Source organism: Podarcis raffonei, chromosome 7 (genome assembly GCF_027172205.1).
Source record: "Podarcis raffonei isolate rPodRaf1 chromosome 7, rPodRaf1.pri, whole genome shotgun sequence".
Taxonomy (NCBI): Eukaryota; Metazoa; Chordata; class Lepidosauria; order Squamata; family Lacertidae; genus Podarcis; species Podarcis raffonei.
In genome coordinates this window covers 28987642-29005792 of record NC_070608.1, presented here as the reverse complement: position 1 = coordinate 29005792, position 18151 = coordinate 28987642, and the positions used below count along the sequence as shown (strand labels likewise).

General features: G+C 40.0%; 1 protein-coding gene across 6 annotated transcripts in view; it reads left to right on the top strand.

The window, feature by feature from the left end:
• Positions 1 to 327: 327 nt before the first annotated feature.
• RALYL (RALY RNA binding protein like) overlaps positions 328 to 18151 on the top strand; it is a 242517-nt gene continuing 224693 nt past the window's right edge. Inside the window, exons 1-2 of one of the 6 annotated variants that reach the window (XM_053395747.1) lie at positions 1142 to 1354; positions 1521 to 2360. The gene's annotated coding sequence lies outside the window, so the exon portion shown is untranslated. Of the gene's footprint in view, positions 448 to 1141; positions 2361 to 18151 lie in introns of those variants that run through there. The other 5 variants (XM_053395749.1, XM_053395750.1, XM_053395746.1 and 2 more) reach the window with 5 other exon arrangements.

The following is an 18151-nucleotide window of genomic DNA, read 5'->3' as shown; positions in this document are numbered from 1 at the left end:
ATTTCAATGTGAGCACTTGCCTTTACTCGGAGCATGTGCAGAGTGCACGTCCCTCAGTGCACCATCTGCATGTGTGGTTGATGAGGAGGAGGTGGGGCTTCCAAAGCTGCAGAAGATACTGCATTGAACCCTCCACATCCCTTTCAGCTGGTGCTTTTGATCCACTACTAGCACATCCAAACCCATTCCGCAAAGCTGCTCCCTCTAGGTCCCGAGCCAAACTTCCGGGCGGGCGGGCGGGAGGGAAGCAGCTCTCCTCTTTTGATCTCGCCGGAGCGCGAGGAGCAGCAGCAGCAGCAATATTTCAAATTCCTCACAAGCAGTAGAGAGGAAGGCGCTCAAGGCAACGCCATGGGCGTAAGTGCAGCCCTCCTCCGGTGTGGGAAGCGGAGCCATGATGACGTGAGACTGGAAACGGAAAGCGAGACCCCAAAGCAAGTCTGAAAGGTGTATTATTGTGGTGTGACGTTGGTTGGTGCCCAATTCATCTCTCTTTCCCTCACACACAGCGCAAATATGAAGAAACCCTTTTCGTGTGTGTGTGTGTGTGTGTGTTTGTGTGTGCTGTTCCCTCAGGAATTTGTCCTGGCTGAGGCGGGGACAGCGAGCGCGGAGGGACAGGAGTAACTTTTGAGGGGAAGTGGCGGCGGCGGCGGCAAGTTGTGGCTTTTTGTGTGCGCGCGCGTTTTCGCCTCCGTTTGTCTGTCACACTCATATATATATATATATAGACACACAAAGAGAAAGAGAAGCAGAGCAGCTGCTTCCTCACGTCCGTGAGGAAACTCGCTTTCTCTCTCTCGCCCCCCCCCCAGCCACGCGCGCCCCCGCCTCGCGCTGCTTTTCGCGCCTCCCTCCCCACAGGCGGCTCTTCCTCTCCGCGCGCCCGCGCGCGTGCGCTTGCCTAGTGCGGCGCGTGGGGCACCTGCATGTCTGGGCTGCTGTTTGCCGCTGCCGCCAGCGCCACGCAGGGCTGCCGAAGCTAAGAGCTGCTGCTCCTGCTCGCTGCCGCCGCCTCCTCCTCCTCCTTTACTGCCGGTTCCAGTTCCTTCCTCCGCTGGCGCCGCTAGTGTTGCTTCTGCTGCCGCTGCCGCTGCTGCCGTGCGAGCGAGTTGGGCTCCTCCGGTGGGGTTTGCCCCTTCCCCGCCTGCTCCTTCCCCCCCACCCCCTTTTGCCTGCGAGTCAGCCTGGCTCCGAATCACGTGGCAATTGCCTGAGGCTGAGACTAAAGAGGGGGAGGAATAAAAAAAGGGGGGGAGAGAGAGAGAGCAAAAAGCGCCTCATTCCTTCTTCCACCGCCATACTGTATTTTATAGTAACTCGCATTTTTATTCCTTCCTTTTACTCCCGCTCGGTGAGTACCTTTCCGCTGACATTCTTGTCCTCCTTTTTCGTCCTGTTTTTGTTTTTTCCTCTCTCTTCCTTTTTTTTGTTTTTGTTTTTGCTGCTTTTTTATTTTTTAACCTCTTTGTTTTCATGGATTTGATCCTTTTTCTGATGACAAGTTTTTTTTTTCTTAGCATGCGATGGTTTACTAAACTGGGAGCAAAAGGTGTTGCTGGAACTGGAAGTCACTGGGAGCCTAAAGAGGAAAGGAGAAAGAGAGCGAGCGAGAGAAATAGACTTGCCAGTCCAGCAATAACGTAAATGCAGATAAATTATACGTATTTATACATATGCAACTGGTTTTGTTGTGAGAAAGAAAGAAAGAAAAGCGATGTGAATTATGATGCATATTTTTTTTATTAAAAAAAAACAAAAACCAAAGAGGTGAGAAATGGGCATGTTGCTTAAACTCTGTTTTGCAGAGATTTTTGATGATGTTGTTTTGGTTTTTTTATTTTTTGTATATATATGAGATTTGAAAATGCATTTTACAGCAGTGTTTACAAAGAGTTTGTAATCTTGCAATACTGGTGCAAGCCACTAAGCAAGATATTAATTTTGTTAAATGGTTTTTGTTTTTCGTTTTGTTTCCTTTTTTTGGACACCCGGTTGCAATCAGCCGTTTTTCTTCTTTTTCTGTTTTTGGTGCCCGGTTATAATGTGAAACTTTTCTTGCAGCTTGGTACTGTTGATCATTTTTAAATACACCCTCACTTCCCTTAAAAAAAAAATACTATATTGCAAAAAAGAGAGAAAAAGCCAAAGATAATTCCTTTCCAAAATTTCACTTTTTTATTCTTTTATACCGAGATAATGTTATGATGATTATCATAATGTTGATAGATATACACATATATACAAATAAGTACATTTTCAAATGATGGCAGTGGAAGGTTTTCCTGGAGAATGAAGTGCGGTTTGGTTTCCTTGTCAACGGAAGATGAAGTGAACAACTGAACATCTCCCCAGTGCAGGTACTTTAGCTCCTTGTAGGCGTTTCCACTCTTTGTAAATTACATTACCGAGATCCCCCCTCCCTCTCTCCCCAAATAAGATCTCTTGAGCCTTAGCTGCAGAGCTGTAAGTGATGAAATGAAGATGAAGCTAGGTATTCTTTTGCTGTTTGAATAGATGCAAAACTGTACTAATTGTGCACAGGTCATCACATGGTTTGTGTGCATAAAGGGAGCTTACCTGAGTGGAACCCGTGAGAGACATCTCACAGGCAGGGACTCTTTGATGGGGTTAAGGAACTGACAATGCCAGGACTTGATAGAGAGAAAGATGCTGGGGTTTTGTTATTGCCCACTAGGTGTTTGAGACAGACACAGCAGCAGCAGCATCCCTCTGAAGCTTGTTACCTTATCAAGCTTGAGCCTGAGACATTTTTTGCAACCAGATACACCACACACAAACACACATGCACACCTCACCACCCCCTTATTTCCAACATCTGTCTTCCTCCTTAACAATGCCTAAATAATGCACTGTGTCTCCTACCTATCAGTTTTCAGTTATATGGACAAAGATTTGACTAAGAAAACAGTTGGTATTTGTTTTCATTTGGGTTTAATGATTATTGGTGTTACTGACCTCCAGTGCTGGGAAATAGTTGCCTTCCATCCTAATTCATGATTTGGGCAAGAAATGGATTGCTTTGTTTGCCATGCTGTTAATCACTGAATAGTGATAGATGGTGATTTTAAAAGAGTGTAAATGAAGATGCAGTTTGAAATTTTTTCCTCCTTCCCCTATCCTATCAAGCTTTATTTGAGTAGTTCAATATGTGGTCAGAGTTAGATGTTTTGCATGTTTGCTGTTCTGTGTGGTTAATACTTTAAAATGGTGATGTTTAGATTACATGGGCACATACTTTGTGGTTTCTTTAACACAGCCAGGCACAACAAGTGTGTAGTGGTATATTTTCATGTTTTTAACCAAATGCAAAATAGTTTTACTTAGCTTGGAGAGAAAGCCGTTCCTGCATCTATCTAAAATTTATTTAATTTGAAATGCTTTGCACATGCATATGGTAATGATGGAAAAAGTTTGTTCTTGCATAATCTGCAGTGCTAAGGTAGATGGGATGTAGAAAACCAAATTAAATCAACTGAGTAATGCTGTATAGAAAAGCAGAGACTGAAGACATACATTTTCCAGTAGTATGCAATAAAAGTGCTCAGCGAACTTGAAAAAAGGTTGTAAATTTCATGCAACTGACCCAGCAGGACTTCTCAATAGATAGTTGTTTATCTAATTGATATGTGTAGCATTTAACTGGAGGTGTTGACTGTACATCTCAAAGATAAACACATTTCTGTAGAAGCAAATGCAATTTTTTTTGAAAAATGCAACTTTGTTTCTGTGTAAATATGTTTAAAGCTACAATCCTATACACACTTTCTGGAAAATAAGTCTTATTGAATTAAGTGGGATTTACTTTTAAACAAACTTGCATAGGATCAGGTTGTACTATTGAAGTACCAATTTAATAACATACTACACCATATTTTAAAATATATACTGAAAGTATTAAGAAAAACGTAAGTTGGTCCCATCAGTTTCAGTTCAATGTATATTCAGGATCCGGGCTATATGTGGAGAAGATAAGTTGCTTGTTTGGAATAGTTCCTGCCTTTGCTGATCATTTTGAAAAGCATTATTTTAAAATGTTTAGGCTTCTAAATCGATTGGTCAGGGGCTGAGAAACCTTTGCATTTAGCCACCATTGTTTCAGAGATGCCTTCATTTTTTTATATTTTAAAGATGCTTTTACCAAACAAAGCAGACTTGCCTTGCCTTGTTTTGTAAGATAATGCAGATGTGTTACCTCAGTGATTTTAAAGGATGCCACTTCACTAGGTGCCATATCTTTGTGCTTTTTCATATAAAATTAATTCCGAACACTTTCTGATGCATGTGGGAACTAATAAAACTTTATGTCAGATGCAGTGTTTTAAGAGAAAACATTCCAAATTATGAGTATATTATTAAGTGCTTTTTCAGAGCTCTTCCATTTTCTTCTAGGTGAGTAATCATTGAAGGTCCTCTGGAATATTCTGAATGTAATGAAGAATATGTGTATAGTATTTTCAAAACTTGAGCCAAATATTGTAGAGTTTTGGAGAATTGCCATTTTGAGATGCTTACATAGAATATACAGTAATATTTGGCAGACAGGTGCAGCCAGATCCTAATTATGTTTACACAGAAGCAAGTCCCTTTTATTTCAGTGAACTTTGTCTCCAGTAGTAGCCTGGTCCTATGCAGAATTAAGCATGTGTAAATATGTGTTGGATTGGACTCTCAGGTGTGTTTTGGAATGCAACCTCATCCCTTTTATTTATCAGTGTGCATGTCTTAGCTGATGGAATTTAATGCTGTCGGAAACTGAGTTTTCTCAATGAAGTGAGTCTGAAAATCTAGAGATATCAGTGCTCCTACTATTTTTTCCCAATATTTGAAGCACCAGATTTGTAAATTATAAATTCAGAATATTTTATAATGGATGCACACAAGATTGTGTACCCATAATAAGTGGCAAAGTAATTGAAATACACTTTAAATATCTCAGTTTTCTTCAAAGGAAGACAATTTTATTTTGCGTGGCTCTCTAACAGAATGTTTGTTGTGAAGTCCAACTTCACTATTATCTGGGACTAAATCTGCTCAGTTAAGGGCTTGTCTCAAGAAGCTGCTAAGTGCCCCCATTTAATATGAGCACTGTGTTTTTGCACTGATATAGACAGAGATGCACAGGAAAGGATCTCTTAGTGTCTCTGTTTTGGATGTTTGTTTGTTTTTGGTTGCAGCTTGCCCTTTGAATTGGTGTGAGGATCTTAAGCATCCTTATCTGGAAGTAAGACAATGTGTGCTTATAGACTTACTTCCAAATAAACATGTTAGGATAGTTCTGCAAGATGGTAGCTTGCATACAGTACATTCGATAGATCTAGTTCTCACAGCTTGATGCTATGCATGTTAGCTCCAATGAATTCAGTATAAATTAGTCTTAAATAAGTATGCATAGACTACAACCTTAGTATAGAAGGGCTTTGAGTAACATACTTGCACTTCCGCTAGTAAAAAATGCTGCAGCCCTGATGTTGGTTGGGGCAAGGTGCTCAGAGTATATTACTCCCATATAATATTAGCTCTACAGTGGTACCTTGGTTTACGAACTTAATCCGTTCTGGAAGTCAGTTCTCAAACTGAAACCATTCTTAAACCAAGGCGTGCTTTACCTGATGAGGTTTCCTGCTCCCGGTGCCCTTCCATCGTTCGGATTCTGTTCTTAGACCGAGGTAAAGTTCGCAAACCAGGACACTACTTCCGGTTTTGCTGAGTTCATAAACCGAATCGTTCGTAAACAGGGCTGTTCTTTCCAATTCAAAGTGCTGCTTATAACCTTTATTGCAGTTAATGGTTGGGGACCAGGTTACTTGAAGAACAACCCGCATCTGTGTAAACCTGGCTGAACTTTAAGATTGGCCTAGAGGGCCTGCTTGTGGATCCATCACTAGCTATAACTAGATTTTGGCGGTGGAACTCTCCATTATTGGAGAGCTGAATTCAACATTCTCCTCGATTTCTTTTAGACAAAACATAAATATTTTTATTTTCTAGTTAGCGTTGGTTAAGCCAAGCAGGTATGCTGTACCACAAATGAGGGGGCTGGTTCTGTTGTTCTATATGGTCTTATCATTGACTGCCTGGTTGTTTTTATTCCATGAGGTAAGTATTGTATTGCTTTGTGTTGTGGATATTAATGTGACTCTTTTTTTTTTTTTTTACTTTAAGCTGCTTTGGGAGGATCAAATTCCTGAAAAGCTGCAGCTAAATTGCTAAATAAACTAAATAAACAAAATATACCTCTGTAACTTTATGTACATTTTATAACAGTAGTGCTCTATATCTTTGATTGGGTTGCATCAGAGATTTGCAGAGCTCAGAGGAGATCCTCTTTCTCCATCCATGGAAGAACCCATGGTAAATACATCTGAATTTACATTTGACTCATTTAGGGTTTTTCCTCATTATCTGTTTCTTTTTTCATGCTAGCATGTCATGATTCAGTTTTCCTTACACAGCAGTGTGACAGGCTTTGATCAGAATCCATTCATGACACCAGTCTGTTTTTATGGAAACTGAAGTCCCTAGGCTGTGGTTGGGCATTTACTTCATCTGCTCTGATTACTTTGTCATAATGCAAGCGCAGCAATGGGCATGCAGTCTTCAGTTGTCTTGCATTCTTCTGGGCTAAGGCAAATCTCTTTTTTTGAAGAAGAAAAAATTACATTGCAATGGAGACCCATACATAATTCTGAATTCTGAATGTGTGTAAGCATTGTTCATATAATTTGTCACCTTGCCTCTGACAAATCAGAAATTCAAATTTTAGCCTTCCAGAGCATGCAGTGACAGGGCAGTCAGTCATGTGTTACACCAATTTACTAAGTCAGGCCTCACATATATATCAAATGTTTTAAGTAACTGCAAGAAGGGTTGATTGCATTAATGAACCCCCTCAGTTTAATGCCATTACTACAGTACTCAAACTCGTATATACAATAGTCTGTGGTGCAGTTGTTCTGGAAAATTTTGAAGTGGAAAATTCAAAATGGACATATGATTTAGCATGTTTAGATGACTTACATTTAGTAAAAAAATTAGCAAAATTATATCATGTTAGTTTTACAGTGTTATCTCGGGTTATAGACGCTTCAGGTTACAGACACTTCAGGTTACAGACTCTGCTAACCCAGAAATAGTACCTCGGGTTAAGAACTTGGCTTCAGGATGAGAACAGAAATCGTGTGGTGGCAGTGCGGCCGCAGTGGGAGGCCCCATTAGCTAAAGTAGTGCCTCAGGTTAAGAACAATTTCAGGTTAAGAACAGACCTCCAGAATGAATTAAGTTCTTAACCCGAGGTACCAGTTTATATGCTGTATAAAGACAAGAAGTTATTCCAGTAGTCAAAAGTAGTTGGAACTGAAATAGCTATTTGCAGCAGTAGGGGTAGTGCACACGAAACAATCCTGTACATGTTTACTCAGAAGTACTGTAAGTCCCACTGTACTGTGTAGGATTTACTTCCTAGTATGTGTGTTAAGGATTGTAGCTAGGCAGACCACTCCAAACTCACTTTGTAGCAGGTTGGAGGGTGATGGTGCATTGGGTAAAGGTGTCACCGGGCCCAGCGTGGGGCTTCCTTTTCTACCTGCCAAACATGTATGCAGACAGAAGTGCTGCCAGGGGGATCCCCACCAGCAGAAGTCCTCAAAACGGTGTTCTGGAGGCAGTGAGGGGGAGGCCTGATTGCACAGCGATTATCCTTCCACCCCCATCCTGACATCGCATCCTGGCCACTGTGTGTGGCCAAGCTACAGAGGCAACTGTGGTCCCACTCCTCTGTAAAGCACTTCTAGTCAGTGGCTGGGACTTGGATTGTGGCTTGCTTCTTGCATTCAAACAACTTCTAAGGATTTCTTGGAAATCATTTTTGTTGGAATGTTCTAAACATTCTAAAATATGGCAATACCATTCTCTATTGGTACATTATATTTTAAGTGAAAACACTTGAATCTACTAATTTTAGCTTCTCTGAAGATCAGGGCAAATATGTGCTGCCTAGGGATAGTCATCTAAAAAAAGTTAATTGCAACTTTGATTTTACTAGTATTGTATCACTTCCAGTTGCTGTGTTTGATTTGTATTGGCTTAGTGAGGTGTGTATGAGAAGGAAGGAGCTACTGTTAGCCTTTGGCTCATATATCCCCACTCTCCCAACTCATATACAGTGGTACCTCGTTAAGTACTTAATTCGTTCCGGAGGTCCGTTCTTAACCCGAAACTGTTCTTAACCTGAAGCACCACTTTAGCTAATGGGGCCTCCTCCTGCTGCCGCGCCACCGGAGCACGTTTTCTGTTCTCATCCTGAAGCAAAGTTCTTAACCCGAGGTACTATTTCTGGGTTCTCGGAGTCTGTAACCTGAAGCGTATGTAACCTGAAGCATATGTAACCTGAGGTACCACTGTAGGAGGAATTTGGCAGCTTTAAAAAAAAAAGAAATGTGTGCTGTATTATCCACACAGGGATCAAGGTTTATAACAAACCCTGGTTAGTTTAATAAGCCAGCTTTAGAAACAATGGTTTGAAGTTGCCTTGATTTGAAACCGAAAATCGTTTGTTGTAAGTTACAATTCCAGGTCCAGATAGTCTAGCTAGCTGAGATTCAAGGGAGGCTGCGGTGCAGGGGTTGGGAGAGGGCATTAACAAAGTCCTGCTCCTGGACACATGAAGTGCTGAAGAGTGTCGAAACCTCTGGTGCACAGCAGGTCCTTTCTGGTTGTGCATGTCTTGGCAGATCATGGTTTAGTAGTGTGATGTGTTAGCCAGCAATGCCATCTTGATAGTATGAAGTAGTGTAGATAAATAAAAGTATTGGTACCTGAAGTTTCATTTAAATTTTATTTTGACATATATACATTTTTGGCTTGAACAATTGTTGATGCTATAGGTACTTTTGTGGAGACTAAATAACAGCCATGGTTTCCTACAATATACTATACAAAATTATTTCATTAAGCCTAATTACATGTTAATCTAAGAAATGCTTAAAAATTGAGGTAGCATTTTAATGCTTTCTTTTCTTTCCTGTTCGTAGAGGGAAAAGATTGAATAATTTTAAAACTTGATTATTTTCCTTTGGTTTAAAAGAGTTGAAAATTGTAGGTTAATTTGAATAGTTTATTTAATCTCTTAGAAGCAATTGGACTTTGATTTGTGATCACTTATGTAGGAAACATCATTCTTGCACAATTGACTGATTTTATAACACAATGAGTCATCAACCAACAATTAGAACAAATGATAGAATTTACTTTTGAATAACAGAGAGAAATTGCTAAGCAAAAAATAAGTAAAAATAAATTGATTAATGTTATTAATTAAGCATCATGTGCCCTCCCCCCGGGCTTTATAAATGTATTCTTGCCACCTGGTCAGAATTCATTTTTCAATATTTTAGTGGTAGGGCTTCTCCTGGAGTCACCTGAGATCTCATGTGAAAGATGTGGGTTCCTTACTTTAGTCCTGTCACTGTTCTCTCTTTGTCTCCAAAGAATCCCTTGGAAAGTAGTATGCCATATCTTCCCATGCCAATGAGTCCACTGTACAGTAGAACAGGGCTGTGGAACCTTGGATCCTCAAAAATGTTGCTATACATCAGCTCCCATAATTGCTGACCATTTGCCATGCTGGCTGGGGCTGGAGGGCCCCATCTGGAAGGCCGCTGGTTCTCCATCCCATCAGCAGAACAAAGCAGTATTTAATAACATGTAGTTCAGCCACCTGAATAGGTGACTCTGTACAGTGGTACCTTAGGTTACAAACACCTTGGGTTACAGACCCCGCTAACCCAGAAGTAGTACCTTGGGTTAAGAACTTTGCCCCAGGATGAGAACAGAAATTGCGTGGCAGCGGCAGTGGGAGGCCCCATTAGCTAAAGTGGTATCTCAGGTTAAGAATGGTTTCAGGTTAAGAACGGACCTCTGGAACGAATTACATTTGTAACCAGAAGAACCACTGTAGTTACCATGAAAGCCTGAATAATACCTTTTATTCATTTGGATATGAGGGAAATTTTCCCTTTGTCATCACTAATAAGGGTAAATAAACTTCCTTGGTGTGAAGTATAGAAGGATGTTCAAGTGTACAGTTTTAGTTAAACTCCATGGGAAAGGCTATCATTCCGTGGTAGAGCACATGCTTTGCATGCAGAACGCCCCAGGTGCAATCACCAACACCTCCAGGGCGGGCTGGGACACACCCCTGTCTGAAGTTCTAGACAGCTGGTGCCAGCCAGTTTAGTAGACATACTGAGTTAGGTGGACTAATAATCTGACTCAGGATAAGACAGCTTTTTATGTTATGATTACCCATTCTAAAACTTGTATCACAGTACTGGACAAGGTAAATTTCCAAAAGTATGGAGGAAAGGAAAGACCAGTGAGCTGGCCAGGAAGTGCTCAATGGACCTGGTGCGGGCTGAGGACTGAAAATCATAGTGTATCTTTCAAATTCTTAAGAGCATTACTACTAGTACTACTACTATTCCATACTCTCATGGTTCCAAGTTGCTATTTTGTGTTTGTAGAAGTCTTAATTTTGCACTTTTCTCTCATCATGCTTGTTTGTAAATATATGAATGACTTGCATTTCTGTAGCTTAGAGCCAAAATAGACATTGTATCTGGTTGCACATACCTCCAATATTTGCTTCTTCTTGTTGTTTTTGACAATATTTGCTTCTTCTTCTTGTTTTTGAAGGGCTGCTTTAGTCTTTTCATTCAGGCTGCTTTACTGCTCAATAGCCCTTCACTGTGGTGCTTGGGGTTCCCATATCTTATTGCTTCTGGGGGGGGGGAAGCAACAGAACACAGTATTTTAAGCAGGAAAATGGTATGAGAGATTGATTTAAGCAGCCCCTGTGTCCTGCTGGTTCTCTGTTCAAGCTGTCACCAACCACAGCTGCTTTTCCTTAAAACAAATACATCAGAACAAAGTTACATGCAACTTACCATTCCAAGAGAAATGCTTAATGCCACTGTGTTTTGATTTGTTTTTTCCCCAGTCTGTGTTGATCTGGTCTGTATTATTTCATTGCTGTAGAATTCAGGGTACATGATGTGACACTTTGCATAATAAAAAGTGATGGCCTAATTAGGGGATGGTCACGCTTAGCTAACCAAGTGATGTATTATTAAGTTCAGCATAGGCTAGAAGTTTGTACCTGAAAGCAAAAAGGGAACAATAAGCCAGCAAATAGCATTCACATTTCATTGGGGGTCCACTTACAGCTTGCTTTTATCTAGATTTTTTTTCATGGTCATACATTTAGGTGATAATGAGACTGCATGGTTCAGGACCAATAAAAAGCATGTATTTTGTCAAAATCACATTTGAATTTGCTTTAAAAGCAAAAGAGAGTTCAATGTGGGCAGACTTGTCACTAGCACATTAATGCCACAGGAGGCCAGGAATGTCTGCCTATCTCACAGCTTTCAAGCATTGACTTGCAAGGTAAAAAAGAAAAGAAAAGAGTTTTTGAATACCTGTGTGGTAGTGATTCTTATTGCTTATGTTTCTTTAAAGCATTTAAATTTATGTTTTCAGACCTGTCTTTTTGGATATTTCCCTTCACAGCACTGTTTCATTCCAGAGCTGTTTCATATTTTGGCTGCAGTCCTACACATATTTACCTGCAAGTCAGCTATGTTGAACAAAGGGGGACCTACTTCCTAGTAAACATCCACAGGAGTGTACTATTAGAATAGTAGAATGTTTGCACCATACAGAGCACTCCTTTTATCTCAGCAATGGCACGGAATTAAATTTGAGAAAAATAATTTCATATTTTCCAAAAAGCTGTTTAGAGAAGCCTTTCTAGTCAAACAAGGGCCAATCTCAAGACACGCTGTGCCTGCAGTTCTTATTGAACTTAATTTGTGTTATGACTGTTTATTGCCTTTTTAAAGAAATTATTCTGAAGTGTGTGGCTGGATGAGCATAATATTTGTGATGCTGCTTCAAGCTAAATGCACGAGTGATACAAAAATATGCAGATACCATGCCAAATCTTATGTCACCCTAGAGCTCTTTCTTTTTATCTCTCCTAACTCATGGTGGTCAAAAAAGTATGAGATGGACTCAAAGTGGAGAAGGCAATTGCTTGGAGACATTCCTATATCATCGTTGTCACAGGCTAGGTCTTGTGTAAGTGCTTTTATTAGCTTAAGAGCAAAATGCAGACTCCCCCCCCCCCAGTTTATATTAACAGCATATAGGAGTGTGCCCCCTCCACTTACTGAAAGTTGTAGCAAACAGTGGGACTTGCTCTTCTTTCTCCCCAACCCTAAACAGATTTACTTTTAAGCGAAGCAAGCTTTCTGGGAAGCAGAAGAATTTTGAAGGATGTATTATTATAACAACAACAACAACAACAACAATTTTATTTATACCCCACCCTCTCCGGCCAAGACCAGGCTCAGGGCGGATAACCAAATATATAATACATTAAAAACACAAAATCAAATGATTAGTTTGAAATACAATTCAAATCACATTTAAAATCAAAATAAAATAAAGTGGGAACCCATGAATCATAACCATAGGGGTAAGGAATTAAAAGTTCAGCAGGACCGGCCACTTGTGCTGGTCCCATATGGGCTGATAGAAATAGCCAAGGAGGCCGCTTACATACAGGGTCCCATAGAAAGAAGGGAGTCAAACTGGGCCCAGACCAAAGGCTGGGCGGAACAGCTCCGTCTTGCAGGCCCTGCGGAAAGATGTCAAATCCCGCAGGGCCCTGGTCTCTTGCGACAAAGCGTTCCACCAGAATGGGACCATGTTTCGTCTTCCAAGTAGCACAACTGTACTCCATTCTTCCAATCATTCATTACTGCAATACCTTTTATTTGGGCAAGACAAGTCTGTATATGAGGACACCAAACAATTGTGACTGTGTCATAATATTTTTAGTCTTTCTATCTACCTGGTGTTACTTTTGCCCTGCTTAGGTTGGCTATTTAGTTCCCATTCTTCCACCCAAGCCCTGACTTGTGTGACTTCCCCGCCTGAATGTATGGTACCTTTTGGTACGGCATTTCTCTTCGGGATACTCTTCTGCATGGAAAAAGCGACACAATGAAGGGCTGGTGCTGTGCTGTTTTTATTGTAGTTATTTGTATGTTTTAAATATGTATCGAGTTGTAGTTCTATTCATGTTTACTTGTTTTTTAATAATAGGTTTTTTTCTATGTTTCCAGTGATTCTTGACTTTATTTGTAAGCTGCCTAGAGTCTTGTTAGGGAAAAAGGTGGCATAATAATAATAATAATAATAGGAACAACAGCAACAACAATATAAACACGATCCGTTGCTTGCTATAAGTGTAACTAGATTGTTCATAACTATTATTATTAAAATCTATTACCCGCCTTTTACCCTAGGGTCCCAGGGTGGGCTACAACAATTAAAACAACATCAAAAAAAAAAAAGCTTAAACCAAGAACAAACTTGGTTGGTCTCTAAGGTGCTACTGGGCTTTTTATATATAGAGAGAGAGTTTAAAACAACTTAAATTATAAAAAATGTACATCTCAAGTGTCAAAAGCCAGGGTAAAGAGGTATGTCTTCAGCATTTGCCAAAATGAAGATGCCAGATGCATCTCTGTGGCGAGGGAGTTGCAGAACCCAAGAGCTCCCACAGAGTGTGACCTCTCCCAGCCTCTCACCCCCTTCTCTTCCTGCCCCATGCACCGCACCAGATCAACACAGGGGCTAGGCGGGATGGGGGGTGGGGTATTGAGAGAATCTCCCAGAACAGGGTGCTCACGCTGCTTAAACGATCATAATAGTGCAACAATTTCTCCAACTACGTCAACCTTGAATGAATGACTTCTAACAAATACTCTATGCTAAGCATCACCATTTGAACTAGGTTACATCAAACATCACTTTAAATGATATTGAAGTAACAGAAGTTTCTGTTACAGATTCTCAGTCATATGAAGGACCGGTTGTGGACTGATGGGTGTGATAGTTATTCTATATTTAAATTAATGCAGCTGGAAATGTTTCAGTCTCTATACAGTCAGTCAAAAGTCTCATAAATACTTGTGAAAAGCCCAGTCAAGGAACTGCATTTGCAGTCACATAATTAGGCTTTATGTTTACAATGTTAAGAGTTCACATAAGTAATTTTATAGTTTGATTGTTCATAGCCGAAGCATTTTTTATTAAGGAAATATAAAATTATTGGTAAATAAAAGGCACCCTTATGTTAAGAATTCATTTTCTGGTTACAGGGTTTATACTTTATTTGTGGTTGAGAATTACAAGAAATTGGTAACAAAATTAAAGACAACCTTGGGCCGTTTCAGACAACCACTCTTGTGATTCTGACTGCAGGGGGGAAATGCTGTGACAAGTTAGTATTAATTTGAAGTTTGATGCCATATGCTAAAGCTAGCATGGATTGAATGTTAATGTTCAGTTGCAATTGTTTAATGGCACTATCATTTTATATTAGTATGAATATATAAATCATATACTGCATCCCTCTTTAACTCACAGACCTTGGGCTGTATGCAGCATGCGACCCTGTACTGCAGTCTAACTGGGAAGAGCCACTAAAACATGATTTACAAAGCTGCTTAGCTACTAGGCTTGCATGTTTTGCTACATGTTACTCAGGGGATGGCCAGGGAGCGATGAATTATATTGTCTTAATGGAATTTCATTATGTCTCAAAAGTAATAAATGGAAATGGTTGAAATGATGGGCTTCTGCTGAATGTTTATATATCCAGTTCCATGCAGTAGTTGATGTGTCTTAAGGGGTTTAAACTTCTTATAGGGTCTAGACAAATTAATTGAGGATAAGGCTATCAAAACCTGCTAGCCGTCATGGCTCTGTACTATCTCTAGTATCGGAGAGGGTATGTCTCTGAATACCAGTTGTTGGGAATCACAGGTGGGGAAGAGTGCATTTGTGCTCATTACTCCCTTCTGAACTAGACATGTGGTTGGCCACTGTGAGAACAGGATGCTAGGCTAGATGAACCTTTATTCTGAGATTCATTTTTTTTGTACGAGTCGGGCTGATATCTCTACTGACTGTGCTGCTGTTAAATGTCAAGATGCTACATGCTGCCCAAAGTGATTTCAGTGGAGATGGTAATGAGTACCAGCAAGATAAAGTATAATATGACTAATAGAAGGCATTTGAATAGGCTGAATTGATTCTGAACAAAGCAGTATTTCCCCCAGATCCTAAACTAAAGTGCAATCAGCATGCTATAATAACTCTGCTGAAAGAACCCACATCAACGGACTGAGAAATCTGATGATTAAGTAATGATAGATACTAAATGGTGCTCACGATGCAAAGCACAGTTAACTATTTCAGAACTCCAGTTCTTAGCTGCAATTAATGTACTTATAATTAGAGTATTGAACTGCATCTAGAGTCTCTGCAGTTGACCCTTTTCTCCCAGTCAAAACTATTTTCTTTGGTTTTAAAAAATATTTTTATCATTTGGATCAGACGGATTATTAAGGTCCCCCTCCTCTCAGTTGTGGTGATCAAGATTGGGGTCTTTTTGGTTGTTGTGCTTTCATGAAATAATTCTGACATCAACAATTCTATTCAGTATAACAGAAGAGTGCATTAAAATTGTTGTTTTGTTACTTGCCTTTCTGGACTTATTTTTATTTTATTTTTGTTCAAGCTTTTCGTTCCCTTATCTTGGGATATGGGCTTTTCTCTTGGTGCCAATACAACTCTGAAAGCAAACAGGATAGGGATAGAAGAGGGCCAAGCAAGTGAAAAGAGGAGGAGGGCAGCAGCTGGAATGGGTGAAATTCTATAGGTGGTTGTGTTTCATTGCTTCAGTCAAGCAATGAACTTACTCAAAATTGCTTTCAGCTCTGTGGTAAGACCTGCTCTGTGTTCAAGATGATGTCCATGTTACCCAGAACAATATGTTCACTTTCTGAGAAACTGAACTTTGAACCCATTTGTACAAATTCAATTAACATAATCTTTTAGAAAAATTGAGATCTCTTCACAAATTCAGTATTGCTTGCTTCTTCTGCTTAAGGGTCTTGTCCCTTTATGGAATAGTTGCAGTAAGGAGCATATTGAGGCTTTGCAACGCAAGGACAGAATCAGCTCTGGCCAACTTACATTCAACAGGATTTTGCTTTTGCAGTTGTAGTGCTAACACTTTAATATATTCATCATAGCAGCTAGAGTAGAGGATTCAGCTGCCTATCCCATGGACTTTGTTGCTGTAGATTGTTCCATTAGATCAGTTTAATTTACTAGCTGAATAAGTTCACACTTCAGCATAAGTGTCAAACCAAAATATTCTGTGCTCTACTGTGCAAGGTGTTATGCTGCAGTGCGAAGAAAAAGGTAATAGCTGTTAATGATCAGAAGACTAACAAAACTGAACAGAAAGTACTTCATCAGTGGAGCAATGCCCTAAATTATATTATACTGAAAAAAGGAAATGTAGAAATTGTGGTGCTATTTTCTTCCTGTGCAGAAATGAAATGCTCCAAATGAATTGCACATAAGCTGAATTATATGTTTCAAAACGGACAATTAAAACATTAATAGGATATTAATGAAATGTGTATATTAAATGCTAAAGGCTGGGAAGTAATCCATACCTCAGTGCTCAGTACCTGTAACGTGCTTTGTTGCTGCTTTATTGTAGCTGTTTAATAAGCCCATTCGAAATAATTTCCCTTAAGAATTGATTACATAAAATTGGTTCACAAGTCATTTCCTCCCTTCACCACCATAATTATTTTTTCCAATAATGTTATTGCAAGAGCCATTGAGAATTTGGCCCACTTAATACAGTACATATTTGGTAGTACTTAAAAGTATAGTTTCAATTGCTATTATTGGAAATTCTGATTAGTAGATGAACTGTTTTTTTGCCAAAACGGTAGCTTAGCCAAGGAGGGCTCATCAATCATCACCATTTTGGATTAGGTCAGTCATGCCAATGGAAGGCACTTGCTAGGTGAGAGAGAAGGCATGTTGCTGGATTCTGGAAAGGCTCACCACTCTGCCGTTTAAATATATTCATATAAAAAGGAGATTTCAAAGCAGATAGGAAACAATATATAAGTTTAACAGATTTTGAACTTATTCTGAAATCTGCATTAAACACATACTGAATGCATCAGGGAAACCTGTGTATGTGTTATCCAAAATTTTGTTACATGCTACCTATTCTGCCAGAACAACCTTTGGCAGTGGAGCAAATATAACAGTGGACTGTTCCACTGTATTAGAGATCATGATAATGCCATATGTGGTATTTTGCTACTGGTTCCTGTGGTCCTCTCAGCCAATGAATTTGAGCATAAGACTTAATGACTTAATAATCATTCTATTGATTTCCAAATTTTAGATGCACATCCCAGTCCTTGTATATTCAAAATTCTCAAACATGAGAGAGGAATCGGACAGCCTGGTACTTTCAGAAGTACCTCGAAAAAGTTCTTAAGGGAATGGGGAAGCCCCCAAAACAGCCCCATGTGGGACTGAGCATGTTCAGTTGCCTACCTGACTTATTGTAGAGGATGGAGTTGTGGAATGGAATACCAGATGAGAGAGGATACAGAGGAGTGTCCCGGGAGAAGGCGTGGCTCACTAGACTGGAAGAGGAAATAGGTACATTCTACTTTGCAACATTTTGTTCTGTTTCATAGCCAGGGTAGCCTTCCCCTACTTGCCATTGCCCATATATCTTGGACTATGAGTCCAGTCATTTCTGACCATTTTCCATGCTACCTGGGGGTATGGGAGGTTTTCCAGATAGCTTCATCAGGCTAGATTGTAAATTAAACAGATTGAGCCGGGGGTGTGTGTGTGTGTGTGTTTCCTGGCCATGAGCCTGCATCTGCCTTAAGGCAGAATATGGAAGGATTCTAGATTCTGTACAGCTATCAGGTTGCATAAAGGTCTTTTGGGAAGAAGAAATATAAAAATGGCTAGTTCCTGTTCTCTGGAACTGCAGAAACCACCTGTTATCTAGACTTGTCTTCATCTGTAAGTAAAACCCGCAGGTTTTTTGATAGGTGAAGATATCCAGGTTGGCTTTTAAACCCAGAATACTAGCTGAAATTAATTTCTGTGGATTGCCCCCACCCCTTTATGGCTAATACAGATATGCATA